Raw genomic sequence first — 18324 nt, forward strand, 5'->3', positions numbered from 1 at the left:
AGAAGTTAAAAACAAAATAAATGAAAGAATATAAAGGAAAAAGAAAAAAACAAAACATATATCACCACTACATATAATAGATTAATTTAAATTATACAATTCTTATATATATTATAAGTTAATAAAACAAAATTGTTTTACTATTTAGTATAGTTTGGTCTTTATGTACCAACTCAATGCAATTGGGGCAGCATAACTTTTTCAATAAAGTGTTTCTTTTAAGAGAAATGCTATATTTAATAATAAACAAAACTTTCCGAATATAATGAGTTACTATAAAAGTACATAGCACACTAATTAATCCAAGGATAAATTATAAATACTTACATAAGTAATTAACAAGGTTAATATTTTTTACTTTTGTTACTTATATTTTCCTTTTTTCATTATAATTCCATATACATTGATCTTCTATTTTTATATTACTTAGTAACAATTAAATTTTATTTAAGATTAAAGTTTTATTAAAATTATAATCATACTATATTTATGAAAACTACATCTTTTCAAGGATAATTTTACATATAGTTCAATTTCTCTTAAAAACTTAACTTTTCCTTATTGAAACTTGTGAAATTTTTCCTACTGACCTCTTGTGAAAACTCAATTACGGGTATGTTTACCGTGCAGCTCCTACAGATCCCGTTGTATAGCAGTAAGAAAACACTATAGGGAACTACCTGGGCAGTTCATCGGGCGGTTCATTGAGTATTCCACGACCGTTTCATTCAGACCTCTACATACCTAATGGGCTAAGCAACAGGCTACAAATGCAGCCATTCAAGAATTTTATAACAATGAGATCATACTATGCAGGGAGGTTGCTGCTGAAGGAGTTGGAGGGGAGGGGCGAGGGATTCCCACTCTTCCAATAATTTGAAAACGGGAAAATTTGGGAATTTTAGGAACTATTTCAAACTGCGAAAATTGCTATAAAGCTTTTACTCAAAGAGTTAATAAATTTGAAAACCAATATTTGACTTAACCTGGGAAGAAGTGTAGCCAAGACAATAAAATGTAAATATATGTATACACACACACACACACACACACACACACACACACACACACATATATACATGAACTCAACAAACTTTTCAACACATATTACACAACTGGTGCAAATATGACAACAAAAGATATAATTTATTGAAATCACCTCTACTGTAAGTGGACTCATGGTCTCTACCCGAAAAAAATATTCTATAAATACAAGAAACAACTTAAAGTATACTGGACAAATAGGAACTTTCAAATATATAAAATTATTAGACTGTATGGGAGATCTGTGTAACTTGAGTTAGTTTTTTTCAATCCTTCATAGCTTCTGTAATAACAAAATATAACTTATTAGTCATGGTTAGAAGATTCTTGGGTAATTTTAAAAACATTTTATCTTCAGATTATAAAAAAAAAATTTTAATTAATAAAAAATGACCTACAGTTAATGCAATTGTATTTTGGGCCATGACTTGTACCTTGGGATATGACTTTATCTGGGGCATTTGTGTAAATGCGACTTATAATTATGAATGATTAACAAATAAGACAAAATAAATGAAAAATTGTGTTTAATGATGACTCTCTGCTCAAATCAATTTACATCATCTTTACGGTCCATTCATTAAAAATGAGCGTATCTCAAATCCTAGAAAATAAACAGCAAAGTTTCTCGAAATATATTGGACGCTGTGATTGATTGTTTAATTATATTATATATAATAAATTATTATTTAGGTACAATATATAATAATTTGAGATAACCCCGAATAATTTAAATTATAGATATATTGATTAATTAATAATATGGATGTGCTCAGATGTCTAGTCACTGCTAATTTTCAGGACACTTATTTTTAGTAGATTGGATTAAATATATTCTAGAGCGTACTGAAATTTGCCAATAAATTGAATAACTTAACATTTTTACTATCTCAACCTTGGTACTACTGAATGGAAGCACGTGTTCCCTATCAAGGTTGATACGAAAATAGCCGCTTTGTATAGACAGCCTAGTAGTATATGGGAAATTATACGGTATTTGAAGTTAAGGGAACTGTGATATAGAGGATGAAGGATGTAATAAATTAATATTAGCGAAAACAAAAACTATTGATAGAAGAATAAAGATTTTCGATAATGATAAGAATCGAATGTTATTGTGATAATGTTGGTAAGAAGCTTTAAGGACGTTTAAGGCAAAAGCAAATTGTAATTACTGACCACATTACATGGTTCATCAAGTTCACTTTCATGCGATTTCAAATTACTTTAAATGGAAATTGCCGTGTGCTAAGCACTACAGTCATAATATTTTTATGTTTGAAATAGAAATCCGCTTATTTTAGCCGAAACTTTATCAATTTTAGATCAAAGATTTTTAAACCTCTTCGACAACAACAAATTTTTGTATTCCTGAATACGAAGCAAAACACAGAGCAAACAAACCCATATGTTTTTCGAAAAAAAATTAATCACCATGTTGTGACAATATAAAAAACAGCTAGTCCTACAGACAATATTATTATAAATACTTTAAAGTGAATATAAAATATTTCAAATGAGATCTCTATCGCTCCCAACCAAAGTTATATTTATCATTCCCTAACCCATTACCTCCGTGGATAAGCAAGATAGTTGCTTTTGATTTCACCTTAGAATCTATTGAAAAATCATCTAACCCACCTGAAGTACTAAAGCAATGCTTCTTAAGTTTTCTCTCTACCTACAAGGGCTTTTACATGTATCTTTACTGATGGGTTAAAATACTTTGATTATGTTGGTTATTCAGTAGTTTACCTGCGTAGACCATCCGCTACAGTCTTCCCCCACTTTCTCACTTCCTATTAGTACAAGAGCCCAAGAGGAGAAAAAAGGCAGTTATCTCACCCCAATTTTTGATTACTTTAATGAAAACTAGGTATAATTACTAGCCAAAATTGATGAGTCTGCCAAGTATAGGTAGGGGGAATAAAAAATTGCGGCTGTTTCAAAGCGATAAAAATTTTTTTTTTTCATTCTGAACTGGACATCTTAAAAAGTAGGAACAAAACACCAAAACCTAAGAGAACGCCATTTAAAGAAGAGTAAATTTGCTAAAATATGATCCTAATAGAGTTATTTAAGTTAGATAGTTTTCGAGATATAGCTTTTTAAAAAGCAACATTCCATAAAAATGTTGTCTGGGACGTACTGAAAGATCAGTAGTTAGTGAATTTATATTGAAAAAATTATATCTCAAAAACCATTTGACGTACAGATGTCTATTAGCACTCAAATTAAAGCTGATTTAATCAGCTATAAAGTAGTGTATGATGTTTATCTTCGTAGGAGTAGCAGTTTTCATGGAATTTGCTAAAATAAATTGGTTTATAGTTGTTCGGACAAATGTTCATTTGCCAAATTCATATTCATATGTGAATATCATAAAAACTACTACCCCTACAAAGATAAGTGTAATAAACTACTTTGTACTAAGTTAAATTTCCTTTATTTTGAGTGTTGGCAGACATATGTGTGTCTTATGGATCTAGAGATATATTTTTTCAAAAATCCAACATTTTATTCGAACAACTAGAAATTAACATTTTGTGAGTTTATTTTGTCAAATATCATAACAACTATTATTACTACAAAGATAAACATAATTAAATATTTTGTAGTAAATTTAACCAGCTTTAATTTGAACGCTGGAAGACATTAGTACGTCCAATGGTTTCTGAAATGAAGTTTATCATAAATCAAACTTATTGTCTGAAAAATTATAAACCAATTTATTTTAGCAAATATCACGAAAACTACTATTCCTGCGAAGGTAAAGGTCATAAGCTTCTTTATAGTACTGTTAAACTTTATAGTGCTAATGCTATTCCTTAGATATAGAATTCTCAAAATAAATTAAGTAATTACTAATCTTTCAGTAAATTTGTAATAAATTTTGCTTTTTAAAAAGCTATATCTCGAGAACTATTAGACGTAAATAGCTCTTTTAGGGCTAATATTTCAGAGCTCCGAATGAAAAATTAATGTTTTTTTAAGTTTTTGAAACAGCCGCCATTTTTTATTCTCCCTACATATACTTGGCAGATTCATGAATTTTGGCTAGTAATTATACCTATTTTTCATTAAAGTAATCAAAAATTGGGGTGAAATAACTGCCTTTTTTTCTTCCCTGGCTCTTGTACTATCCGAGCTAATTGCAATCTGTTTGTCTTTAACGCTAATGCATGGAGTAAATGGCACTTCTATTGCGATCTATAGTGATTCCTACCCGAGCCGTAAGCATTTAAAAATTTCCAAATTTCGCCTAACCCCATTGTGTTTTTTCCATTACTAATTTAAAAAACACATAAGAACCCAGCCATGCAGATATAACGGCTGACACCGCTGCCAAAGAAGCATGCACCTTACTCCTAGTGCCTGGTTGTAACATGGCACTGAATCATTATAATAAATCAGTTCTGAACCGATGCAAGGAAGCATGGCATAGTTTTTTGGTTCAAGATGCTTGAAACAAATAGCATGAAGAAAACACTTGGCGATACCCAATCCTCTGAAACCGTCGTGAGCAGATTATCATAACCCGACTTAGGGTCGGACATACAAGTTAACCCATAAGCACTTCTTCGAAGGGAATCCTCCACCGACATAGCTGTAAGTATACCCTAACAACGCTGGAGCATATCCTGGAACACTGTTCGTTTTTGGACTCATCAAGAACCTCTTTTGGCCTCCGTGAACAACGTCAAGCCATACTGCCCGAAAATCGGTCGAATCTGTTTGAGTTCCTAAAGAAGAACAAACTTTATCGACAGATATAACTACGGAATTCAGATACGGTGTCTCTAACCTGTATTTGTACACGGAACCTAAAAATCAAGCAAAAAAATTATAACATGTTCCATTTTGAGTAATAAAAGGCGTCTGCAGGTCCAATAGTTTCTGAGAACTTTTCTCAATATAACTGATTTTCGATTAATGTAGGATAATGTCAAAATACTTATTTAAGCTAAATAATACCTAAAAAATACTTATGTTAATGAGATTTCACTTAATGAACTGATATTCAACTACTACTAATTAAATTATCATTAATAATTAATTAAATAAATCATAGTTCATTTAATCATCTGTTATTTTTTATTAGTAATTTTCATATTATTATTAAAAATAGTTAATAAGATGACTGCGTAATGGATCAAAACGTTGTATTTACAAAACATATTAATAAAATACAGTTTACTTTAGAAAACTACAGTTTGAAGGTGAAAAATTTCACTTTCTGAGATTTTGGTTTTTTGAAAGTGCTTTGTTTTAATGGCGAACTGGAGGGAGGGACGTCGTTATGTGGAGGGTTGTAGGGGGAAATTCAATAACCCTCCCCCCAAAAATTATAAATTGTTGTAAAGTATTATTCAAAGAGGTTATTTATACTCTAAATTCCTTATAAACGCAATGTATGAAAGTTAGTTTTCCAAAATATGTTTAGCTGTTGAACAAATTTCTAGAACTTCCCAGATCAGTTGGCAAATTCGGTCAAAATTGTAGAAAAATTTTAGATTTGTTTTCAATATAGCTTTTTTTTTTGTTGTACCTGCGATATTCGTTATTGAATACATACATAGGAGTATGTATGTCTGGTAGTTTGTAATTCAATATCGCTATCTTCACACACTCATTTAATTCGCCACGTTTAATTATATTTACGAGATACAAATCATCACATAGCCGTATAAAATCCAAGTTAATTCTTCCATCTCTAGGGAAAATATGCTACGCATTACTTCAACTACGTAAGAATAGTAAATATTACTTATTATTATTTTAAACCAATTAATTTATTTATCGATAGTTAATTATTATAATCCTGAATTTCTAATTTCTTAAAGCAGTAACACAATCTCTCATAAACAATAACAATACTTACAGTTAACATAAACGTAGGTTCACACGAAACATCATTACTTGAAATAAAAGGAAACTAATATTGTTATTTTAAAATAAAACTTATTATCTCCCTGGTATAATGTTGAGCTGTCTTGTGTTAACAAAAGTTTGACAGGCCAGCTTAACATATTTTTACATAATTTTTGTGCGGGACAGAATAAATATTTTAAAAATACGGAGTTCATTGTTCCTTTGTCCTTCACAATTCTTGTTCACCCACTGTATTCATTGACTCAAAAACAAGAGCTGTATGCTTCAGTACTAACAGTTTGTAAACATTTACGATTAATCTTCGTCAAAATTACAGACAAGTGGTCCTCAAGATTTCGGAATCTGTGGGTACATACATAGGTTATTTGTCAGGTGGCGAGCACGAAGGTAATTTTTTAATTTATTAAAATTTTAATAAAATAAGTATTTACTAATAAACGCTGTAGATAATTAATAATTAAAATTAATCGTAAGTAACACAGCGACAGTAGCTTCAGTAACGCGACAGATACTGACGTTTATCACCCTAGATCTGATAGTGCTACTGTACTCTGCCATGACAGTAAGTTATAGTGTTTATAGCTGTTATTCATATACACTATGACATTTACTATCATTTCTGTAAAATGAGACGATAATAGTCATGTGAGAAATATTGTATAGCTATTTTTATTTAATTTTTATATTTTATAGCTATTTTTCGAATTATTTGTAAACATCAAAGCAATCCCTACATACCTACAAAAAAGCCTGAAAATCAAAAATTAAATTTTTCCATTTTGTTTTCGTCATGTACAACATTATAAGGTGTTGAGCAAGCAAAAACAATCATGTACCTTTGACAACTAATATTCAAAATTTGTAGACAATTATATGTCTAATAAATAATTATTTAGGTATTTGGTCAGGTCAAATAAAATACTTTTACGGTGTTGATTAATTTATTTTTTGCAAACGTTTAGACTTATGATTTTTGCTATCTGGGTTAGAGACAGCGGTATGAAAATAAGGTGTCAACTCCCGATTACCCATAGGTTGATTATTCGCGTTGCGTCTTGTCAGGGGCGATATATATACAAAAATTTTTTTTGTTTTTTGAATTTATATTTATATATTTTTTTTTTTAAATTTATTTATTTTTCTGAAACTGATCTACTGCTGCGACAATTATGTCTTTGGTTTGATCTTACAATGCTATCAAATGATAATTTTTTTAAATTTATTTATTTTTCTGAAACTGATCTACTGCTGCGACAATTATGTCTTTGGTTTGATCTTACAATGCTATCAAATGATAATTTTTTTAAATTTATTTATTGACATTTACAACTGTATATAAAATACTACAAGCAAATTTGAACTAAGATCATAATGATATGATACATCGGTAGAACTCTAAAAGCATTTTACAATATAAGATCACGAGGCCATTTTCTTTTCAGCTACCTCGAAGGATGGTCAGGAATGGAAGAGGAAGCAAGGTTAGAAACTAGGGGGTTTGGGTGGTTAGGGAGTCTATAATGGAAGAAATGATATCTGGTTCGAGCTAGATCAGTTACATATGGAACATTTAGGTTTTTATGTATGATTTTATTAGTAACAAAGTAAGGAGCATTGAGAATTTTACGAAGGATTTTGGATTGTAAGGATTGGATACGAAAGGAATTCGAAGGTTTAGTGAAGCTCAACTCCGTATGTCCAGATGGACTTTATTATTGTCATGTAGATCAGTATTTTGTAATGAGTTGGAAGTTTAGACCGTTTGTCTAGTAAGTGCTGTAATAGTCAGAATCTACGTGCAGTTTCCTGTCTTTTCAGTATTCCTGGTTAGTTTGAGAAAAAAAAAATTTAAAAATTTGTATTTAGTGTATTGATTGTAAAAAGAAAAGGTAGGGGAAACAAAATTTTTTTTTGTTATATCATGTTAATACATGAATTGTATATATGTCCGATCATGGATTGATTGGTATGCTGTGTATTTTGGTTACTCAATGTATTTGGGAAGTATGGCTAAATAAAGCATTTCTCTCTACCTAACCCGACAATGCTTCGCTATAGCATGATTCAAGTGTGTACACTGTATAAATTTAATAAGCATAATTGAAATTTTGGTATCAATCTATTTAAAAATAAACTTTTACGTAAATAATATTCATTATCAGTGTTAACGAATTATTTGTTCGATTAATGTCATTATTTTCCTCTTGTTTATGTAATTTAATTACCTATCATATTTTCTCATATATATGTAGTATATGAAAACATATATATATTTTGAGTTTATGATAATGTTTAATTTTGATCATAATTTTTGTCCTACTTGATAAATCAAGGATTTCAATAGTTGGATTACAAGAACATCCCCAGGACATTTTGAAAAAACTTTGTGAATTGGTCGAGATCTTAGATATAAAACAAACGAACAATACATTTCCATTTATATATATTACTACGCACAGACATAAGTCGTTACTAACAAACTTACGCGTAAATTCAATCGCAGATTAAAATAATGTGTTTTCCAGCCAGTAAATAAAAACAAGTCTTTAATTATTTTTTAATATCCTACGTACTATGACATATTCATTTTAAATAATTTACTGCTTAGTACAGGATATAGGCTACAGAATCCTGTATTAAGGAAACTACACCCGGTAAATATAATTCAAGTTATAGCATTGTGCCGTGTAAGGTTGTAGTGCTTAGTAATGAGCGGATCTCTGAAATGTTAATAAACACTGAGCCGACGGGGAAACATCCAAGGGGTAGACCGAAACGTAGATGGGTGGATTGCGTTAAAACTGATTTAGTGGGATTGGGTTTGGAGGGGCATTACTGGAAAGATGAATGTAGAGATCTATTGGCGGTATCGGCGTCGAACCTTGGGGTTCGTTAGGCCCTTACTATTATTATTATTGTTATATGATTTACTTCAGGAAGTATAATAATAATCCACATCTTGAAAGTTCTTATAATCTTTATATCATTTCAACATTTTCGACGTATAATGTGTCATTTATTTTTCTCATCATTTTATATCTTATTCATTAACTAGAGAGGGCCCAGACATGAAGTAGGACTTAATATTTCTCCCTCTCCCTTAGCATAATTAAACTTTAATTTTTATTTAGTCATACCGCCAATTTTTATAAAACATAAAATTTGTATTGTTATAACTGAGAAAGGAACGCGGGGGAAGGACTCTACTGTACCCGCAATACAATTAAAGACGTATAACATGGTATGGATTATCATATTCCATTAACAAGATTCGGATTTTTATAAAATTGCATATTTTTTTGCGTATTTTTTTTTTTAAGCTGTTGATTAAAAATCTTAACAAATCAGAGTAATTAACAGAGTTTTATATAGCATATTTGACGATAAATGCATTTGTTTGGACCATTCCAGTTTAAACAAACTAGATATAATAAATTAAAACGCAACAATAAAGACGAAATTCCAGATTACAATCCAAAATTCATTTTCATTTATTACGTAATAAAAGAAACAATACAATAAACGCTACCTTCAACAATTTACTTCTAACAACAGATGAGAATTTTTTAATTTTTCGAAATCCCACTTCTCATTCCATTCCATTTTAAGCGTTATATTTAGTTTACCGCTTCAAATTTAGTTTGTTGCTTACATTCCTTATGAATGGTAATATTTATTATTTTTAAAATTCTAAAAATAAGTGAGTTATTTAGGTCTCAGTTAAAATCTTGGATTGAAATATCAAAATTTTAAGATGTAACGGTATTTACAATAGATCGAAAAATTGTTTATTTCAACTATTGGTCAAAACAAAAAAAATAAAATAATAACAGATCGAGTCACATGTTGATACAGGTTATTTTTAGTCTGAAAAATAATTATTTTTTTCCTGTTAAGCATGAAACTTGATTAGGGATTGTTTTTAGATATCAAAAGAAATCGCCTAACTGATAACAAAGTCCCTCTAAAATTTAATCTAAGTATGATTTTAATTTGCTGAGCACGAGGAATAAAATGACTGTTAAAAAATCCTTTTAGGCCTTTTAATTTTACTAAATTGAAATGTTTTTTTCTATGTTTTGGTCTAAAACTAAAATTTCATATTTTTATTCTTGTCCCACATTATGTTTCACATAAATTTAGGTATTTTTTTTAGTCCTTTGTTTATTATTATTAGTTTTAATTATTTTTCTATTAATTTGTGTTTTATACCGTAAATTAGTTATCATTTTTAAATCCAATAATTTTTGTGTTACTAATTGTAAATTTTTATAATTTTGAAATTTTAGTTTTGAAAGTTTATCTTATTATGATTTTAACTCTGTAATTTATTAATTGTTTTAATTATTTACGCATTTTGGTTTATGAAAATAAGAATTAATCTTCGTTTAATTTTTAATCCCTTTTACTATTTATTTCTTTGTTTAGAATATCCTATAGACATTAGTATATTTTAGCTGTCTTATTGTATGTTTAAGGGGACAGCGGTAGCAGCGTGGCAACACGCCAGTCTAACCAACCCAAAGGTTGTCAAATCGAATCCCGGTCTCACCCGGGCTTTTTTCAAGCATAAAATAATGCAAAACTCACTCACAACCTCCCGACGGGAATTTGTGAGGCCCGTTAGCCAATGGGTGGCACTCAAATAGGCGTGGGAATGACGAACCCACCCTACAAAAAAAATCACGTCAAAAAACGAGCAATGTATTCAGAAATACATTGCGCGAGGACTTAGACCTCCATGGTCTGTCGCCCATATAATAATAATTGTATATTTAAAGATTTTTATCTGTATTAATATATATATATATTAACTGTATTAGCAGCTGTATTAACTGCATACAGCAGGGGTTGCCAACAAGCCGATCATCAATCGCTCCCAATGTTTGGGGTGGAATTCCGTGTACCATGAACTTCGAAGTGATTGTAGAAGACATAACTTTCTAGCAATAGTTTAATGCATTCTAGGAATTTGCAATTCCAATAATTTCCGAAGAAGGATAATTGAAACTTGCGAAACAATAACACATGTCCGGTGCAGTTCGTAACTGCTGCTACGGAAGAAAGATGCCAAGCATGATATATAATGCTCAAGGTTAGTACTCTGAACAATATTTAAATTGAATCCTAATGTCCATATTTCATTAATAAAGTAGTTGGAACACGTAGTAATTAACTTATTATAACCTAAATAATTCATAACAGTGAAAATATTTAGACGTAAATATCTCCTAAACAAAGCGTCAACGGCCATATCTTCACACGTAGTTTTTTTTATATTTTTTTACCTTCTTCATTTTCATTTAGAATATATAGCACTGAAACACCCTGAATAATTATTATACACGAAAATTGGTCTAATAATAAATTAATTTATAGATTATAATATTTTTTTATTTATTGCGAAATTATAGGATTTTAAATATTTCTAAAAACTATTTTTTTACATGCGCGTTAGCCTTGGTGATCACGTCGCTCAGTGTTACGAATGGTCGAGAGTTGACAGTACTCGAGTTGCGGAGGAATACAAGAAATAAGTGAAACAGGAACAAAATCATCAAATCTTAGTCAATGATATGTATCACGAAAAAATAGCTGATAAAATTTTAGGGGGTTAAGTGCGATTAAAAGGTTTTAACCTTTCTTAATATGAATGATATAATATAAAATTATATGAATAGTTTTCGAGTTATGCTCCTAAAACATAAAAAATTTAAATGTCCACCAAAAAATGCTCTAGGATTCCTCAACTCACTGATTTAAATATAATAATGCTACCTAATAACCTTATGTCTTAAATTTTTTTCTTTTGCTGTAAAAATTCGTATTGTAGTGTTTCTCGAGCTGAAAATAACAAATATCAACTTTTTTCCCCGCCAATAATACGATCGTTTAACAAAATATATCAAATGCATGTTCGTATGCAACAATGATCGGGAGAGATCGGACAGGCTCGGCTGCCTTCGATTTTCCAGTCTAAACTGCTACCTCTATTCTCTCCATTTTTATTCTTTAGTTAATTACACAATTTTTTATAGCTTTTAACAGTGCAAGATGGTTAATTATTTCCCATAAACGAAATTAAAGGTACTTTTGAGGGATATTTTTAAAAAATTCGACATTTAAGCGCTGTTAAACTATAACAATGAGGATAAGTCCAAACTAGTATTAAATATCACTTGACTATTCAATAATATACCAATTTTAATCAAAAGTTTTGAGAAAATCGAAAAAATGGATTATATAAAGTGACACTTGGTTGATTTTAACGAAAAGGTTGCTCTCACATCTGAGATATATACCCTTCTATGTAACTTCAGTTTCGTACGATTTTTCGTTTTTGAGCTGGACTGTTCATTCACTTACACATATAGACCATTTTGTAAGAGTTATTTATAATCAGGGAACTTAAAAACGTGTATTTTTGTCGATAACTCGAATTCGAAATTTTTCACTATCACAATACTTTCGCTTACTACATATTCCGTGTATAGTTAAGTGAAATAAAACCGTGAGACACTAAGAAATTAAACAATAAACCAAAATCGATACCTAAAAGATTTAAAAATTGTGTAAATTCCACATTTATACGTACTCATTATCACCTACAAAGAATCGAGCTCCAACAGGAGTACCTCTGCCAGGGGGCGACATGATTGTGACTAGAGGAGACAGTTGAATGTGGTGGTGGGGAAAATAAGAAGGAGAGGAAATAGGAAAGGGTCAGGAGGACGGATTAGAATAAAGGAATAGTTTAACGTTTTGATGACAGGATAGCTTAGTGGAATATCTAAGATCTAGATGACCAGTTGGTTCTTTTCCAAAAAAGGTTTTTAAAAGTTTGATTAGCTTTTGTCTTTATGATACATATACCAATTATAGCGTATCTGATATCTAATCAAATTAGAATAATTCTAAAACAAAAATTCTATTTTAAATAACACACAAAAAAATAGGTGTTATATTTTATATTGAGGAATTTTAAATACTTCCTAAGATTCCATGATTTAACGCCTCTATTCTTCGGCCATGACAGGTCATTAGGGGAAGCTTGAGAAGGGATTGAAGAGATTTATTGTTTCATTATTCGGAGTATATCGCTGCTTCGTTTGAATAGCGCCACATCTGACAAAACAAAAAAATTATTTTGATATTGTACTGGTAGCAGGCAAATAGCGATACCATTATGGTAGAAGTAAGTAAATAGCAGAACCCCTACATTATAATTTAATACAAATAGATTGTCAAATACCATTTTTTCAGCAAAATCTAAAAAAAGCTAGGATACCAAAAATAAACCTGTCCGAAAATGAAGAAAATCTGAGATGTAAAGGTTCAAAACTATGTCGAGTTGACGTGGAATGATCCATCCCTAGATTATTTCGTGGAACCCCTAGAAGAGGCTACACACCCGGTTGGTTAACCACTGGCTACAGACTGCCCCAAAGCTACTAGGGTTGGCAAATAGAAATCACATTCTACAGAATATATTAAGTACAAAATAAAATATGTCTATTATTTCGTGTATGTATATATGTATATACAAAAATCTAGGGCTTGACAGGAAAACATAGTGCCTCAGAACTAGGGAATCCTCTATACATGTTCACTATCCTTGACCTCTTCAATTTTTCGAATTTTTATTTAATTATTCTAGGTCTTAACACTGGCATGTTGCCTATATTTCGAGGATACTGTTAATATTCCAACCTTCTGGAATATTTTTTTTATTATATTTATATTTTTTAATGAATTCTGAGATTAAATCTAAAGGAACAACGGATTCTTCAGCATTAAATTTCCCTTAAGAATTGGTCTTCATAATATGATTATCCTCGACCGGCCGAGGATACTAAAATGGCTGCCATAATAAAGAAATTCCTCAATGGCGGATTCTTACAGGAAACTGAATTGTGAGACGAATTTGTACTTAGGGTTTGTTCAGTTTCCCGCACTGTTTACACGTAAATTGTGAAAACATTGTTTTCTAGTGTTTTGGCCTATTCACGCACTCACATATAAAAAAATGCCATATATGAATTCTGTTTTAAATTCTGACGTACTTTCAGAATCCATAAACAAAAATTACTAAATATGATTAGAAATTCCAGAGTAAGGAAAATTTAGAAAATTAAAAAAACTCTTCAAAATATAGGTAGGCCATTTTCCGTTATTAGTCATCTTATTCCAAAAATTGTGTAGTCTAGGAGGATGAATATACACAGTGGGAGTATTTTATGAATCAGATTCCTCATAAAGTCTGTCTTAAAACATTTTGCAGTTACAGTAGAACTCAATTTATTGCAGGGTATACCATTTAAAAGAAAACTGTTAACAAATCTTTAAGTGTCTAGGTTTCTCACTCCTAGCATTTCATTAATTTTCACTAACACCTTAACCCAACTTAAGAAATGATACTAACATAATTCATTTTTCAACACTTGTACATGTTTTCTTTTCAGAGGCATTTTAATTTATTCACTACCATAAATTACATCAACCGAATGTTTGACACAACAGAACAGACAAGCATAGTACACTAACAAATTAAAACTTTCTAAATAAATTTAATCCTTTCTTTTAAAATGTTTTTCTTTTAAATTTTCAAAGTCTTGACAAGTACAAATTGATTGCCCCATATGTTATGGTAAATCTAGGACAATTGAGTAAAACTAATTCAAGACCACCGATAAAAAACGAGGGTAACTCGATTTTTCTTTCAAAAATAAGTTACAATGGTTTCTGATTGATTTTAAAATACTTTTACACGTTTGCCAAACTAGGTAAAATTCGCGCGTAGAGGAGTCATTTGGATAGACTGGTGCAAGTTCACACTTGAACTAGAGCCGACCCATTGAGTGCTGGTCTTCAGACAGAAATCAGAGTGCTTGTGCTGCCTCCATACGTTTGTGTTAAGTTTGCATCGTTTTTTGAACTGCCAACAGATTAATATTTGTGCTCCCTGTTTCAATTAATAAAGAATTTCCCAAATTTTCGGATTGTATAATTAACTCTAGTTCAAGGTTGTATATTTTAAAATCATATCGATTTCGATTAAATACTATTAACAATTAACTTAACAATACAATTGTTAATTAACTTTAGCAGTTTATTTTTTATTTAATACAGTATATAAAGAAGTTCATAAAGATATTATATGTTTAGGCAATTATACCAACAAATATTTAATAAAAAATATAAAACGAAATTTGAATTTATAGGTTATTTAGTACTATTTTTATGAATTTTTATCCTCTAGCATCTAATTTGCTGATATTTACGTTTCTTTCCAATCCAGCTATATATAAAATGTACAATAATTACTTTACCACTTTGGATTAAACCCTTATACAATCCATTTTCCCTGCTACTTATTACATAACAACTTTGTTTTATGTTTTAGTAAAAACATATTGAAAGGAAACATAAAAGTATTGAGATAAATTAAAATAAATATCATTAATGAATGTTTATAGTAATATTTGCTTGGTTCTCTGATGTCTGATGTTTGTGTCTACAGGTTTTTGTTTTTGTATAATTTCTTATTTCTGTTATTGGGGGAAAATAAAGTAATGAGGCTAGTAAATTGTTTTTGAATCTTGAATGAAGTATGGTACCTGATCGCAGACCACAAACCTACCTCGTTTTTCCCTTTCATAGGGAACCTTTGAAATTTGATCTCATTTAATTGCATTACTCTTTAAATTTCAAAACCATGAGATTTACTGTAAAAAAATCCTATTGAAATTTTAAAATTTTTTCATCTTGGCTATAGTAAATAGTATTGAAATTTATAAAAAAAAAACTTTTTTCTTCTCAATATTCAGGAACATGTGAGATAATTTGTTTTCAACTTTAGTCTTCAATTGTAAGCTTGAATCGCTATCTATTTAAGTAAAAAAATTTTTCAATTTTTTTTTTCAAACGATATCAATTCATAATTAAATTTTAGTGATAAAAACCAATGACTCACTTAGTGTCCAAAAGCTAAATCATTAATTTGGACCCTCGATCAACTGAACAAGCCAGGAAGTGGTAGAATGTAATGTGGTGTTTTTGGAATAAGTAGCGCCATATTTATGACTTGTATTAGAGTTAAAAATACTGACAATAACCTAACAATAAACAAACCCTGTATCTAATAATTCTATCTTCCTTGGAATATGCTTTGCACTTTTGAGTGAAACTTATTCCTACAAAAACGGATTTTGAATATTTTTGTTCCTTGTTGGTATCTTTTTGTCAAACTAAAAGTCGAAAAACATCTATATATAAATTTGTTTCTTGACTGTCATCTTGATTTTTTTTTATCAGAAATAATTTTTAAAAAAATCCTGTACGTTATCAATTTACAGAAAATTTCTTACAGAAAAAGATTTTATTATTAATTTTAAAACATTAGAATAGGTAACAACTGATGGCGGCTGAACAACCAAAAAGTCTAAAAGTTTTGATCATTTTTCTTTTAGTGCTCAATATCTATAAAGCTAATCTAAGGCAGGATGAAAATAAATTAAACCAATTTTAATATGTTTTATTACAACTAGTGTAAATTTGTTAAAATATTTGTGCCATTATAGAATCCTTTTTGTTCAATAGTTCCCAAGCTACAGTTTTTTAATAGTTTTAGTTATAACAGTGTGTTATTACATGGCTATTAGATGTTGAATAAAGGGAGTAATAAAAGAAGATATATAAAAACTTTTACGACTACTATTTCATTACTTTATTTGCATTACAAATTAAAATATATATGTATTCTCTCATCATTTGGATATAATAAAGCAGTGACCTTCTATCACTGTAAAAAACTGTGATTCTAAGATATTCTAGAATTCATTTTCTGTATACTATCTAATGGCGGAAAGTTTGGAATAATTTCAATGTGGGACCAAAAACTCGAATCTAATGCAAGACATCTGATCAATTACAATGGTTTTATCTCAATTCAAAATGAAAATAGTCGAGTTTTTTTGTAATTTTCTGAATTCTTATTTGTAGTTCATTTGTGCTATCTAAGAACAATATTTATTTGCTTCTTATATAGACGACTGTACCAACTGACTTCTTTACCTTTGCTCAGTCCACTGGTATTAAGTATATTGTTTGTTCATAAGTTAATTTTTCTAATTATCTGTAACTTAACATCTCTTCAAAAAGACAAGGGTTATCGGTTCCTCTTATGATGTTTGGTTTTTAGGAGTATAATAGTCAGCCATAATTAGGGCTTTTGAAAACTGACTACCTTATAGCTGATAAAATACAATAAGTGTGTCATTAACCAAAATTTTATGTTGTCATTACTAGATTATCAGAGAATATTCAAGGACTAAGATTTCATTTAATTTCAACGAGCACTTTACATATTATTTTTTATGCAAAGTACTCTTTGTCTTCTGTTAAATAAAATTTCATGAATACTTATCAAGTATTTTTTTTCCACCCATTTTATTTAAGTGTTGGCCAGGCTTGAACATTTTTCAAATAAACACTTATTCAATAAAGAATAGTTTTTCATTTATTATCTAAAATATTTATTATAAGTTAGGGATATGATTGATGCAAGTAGCACAGTATTTGTGAATTTCAACTTGTTATTTGCAATAAAAATAAAAAGGAACTGTTTAAAGATTATATAAGTTGCTTAGTTACGAAGACGGCTAGGTAAATTTTTTTATGAAATAAGTTATACATTGTTTCCATCAGGTGGTTTCATGCTTAACAAAATACTAAAGCTCTTTCATAATGAAAAAAAAGCTAGAAACATTTAAAAAACGTGTTTAAACAGATGACTTCTTACAAAAAATGTTTAGCTCCATAAGTGTTTAGTTTCAAACACAGTTTATCACACCACCGCATCTGAACCATATGGGACCAAAAAGCTTCAATAGATTTAATTTGAGTGTTTAATGTCGTACCTAAGCTGTTGTGGTGAGATATGTTTTTTTCAATCTCCTAAGAAATGTTACTAACTGGACCTGGCCATGTTTGTAAGCTGATCTCTCCTTGTAATGTGTAAAGTTGACCAAATTCTGACCCTTACTTTCCAATAGGAAGTTAGACCATTAACCTCTTAATTTATAGAATTCTATCAGCTAAATAATAGTAAAAATCTACCACTAATAATCTATATGATTAACAGTTTATTCATTTAAATTATATTCTTTTATCTTTAATAAACAATAATATTTCATTCATTGCTCAGTATTGATTAATTATTTCCAATTTGGTTGTAAGTAAATTTAATGCCCTCAGATATTTTTTTCAATATTTAATGTTCACTTTAGCATTTAATTAATACAAGAATTATATATTGATCATTTTTAATTTGCATTTGACGAATAAATAAATTAAAACTTTTTATTAATAGACCTAGGTATTATTAAA

General features: G+C 29.7%; 1 protein-coding gene across 3 annotated transcripts in view; it reads right to left on the bottom strand.

Annotated features, from left to right (window-relative positions):
- Nucleotides 1–18324, bottom strand: part of heix (UbiA prenyltransferase domain-containing heix) — a 40222-nt gene that overhangs the window by 11721 nt on the left and 10177 nt on the right. The window contains exon 1 of one of the 3 annotated variants that reach the window (XM_014430408.3): nucleotides 12533–12570. The exons of 1 other annotated variant lie outside the window; for it this stretch is intronic. The gene's annotated coding sequence lies outside the window, so the exon portion shown is untranslated. Of the gene's footprint in view, nucleotides 1–590; nucleotides 733–12532; nucleotides 12571–18324 lie in introns of those variants that run through there. One more of the 3 variants, XM_014430409.3, reaches the window with a different exon arrangement.

Source organism: Halyomorpha halys, unplaced genomic scaffold (assembly GCF_000696795.3).
Source record: "Halyomorpha halys isolate HHAL.00 unplaced genomic scaffold, Hhal_1.1 Scaffold886.1, whole genome shotgun sequence".
In the NCBI taxonomy this organism is placed as follows: domain Eukaryota; kingdom Metazoa; phylum Arthropoda; class Insecta; order Hemiptera; family Pentatomidae; genus Halyomorpha; species Halyomorpha halys.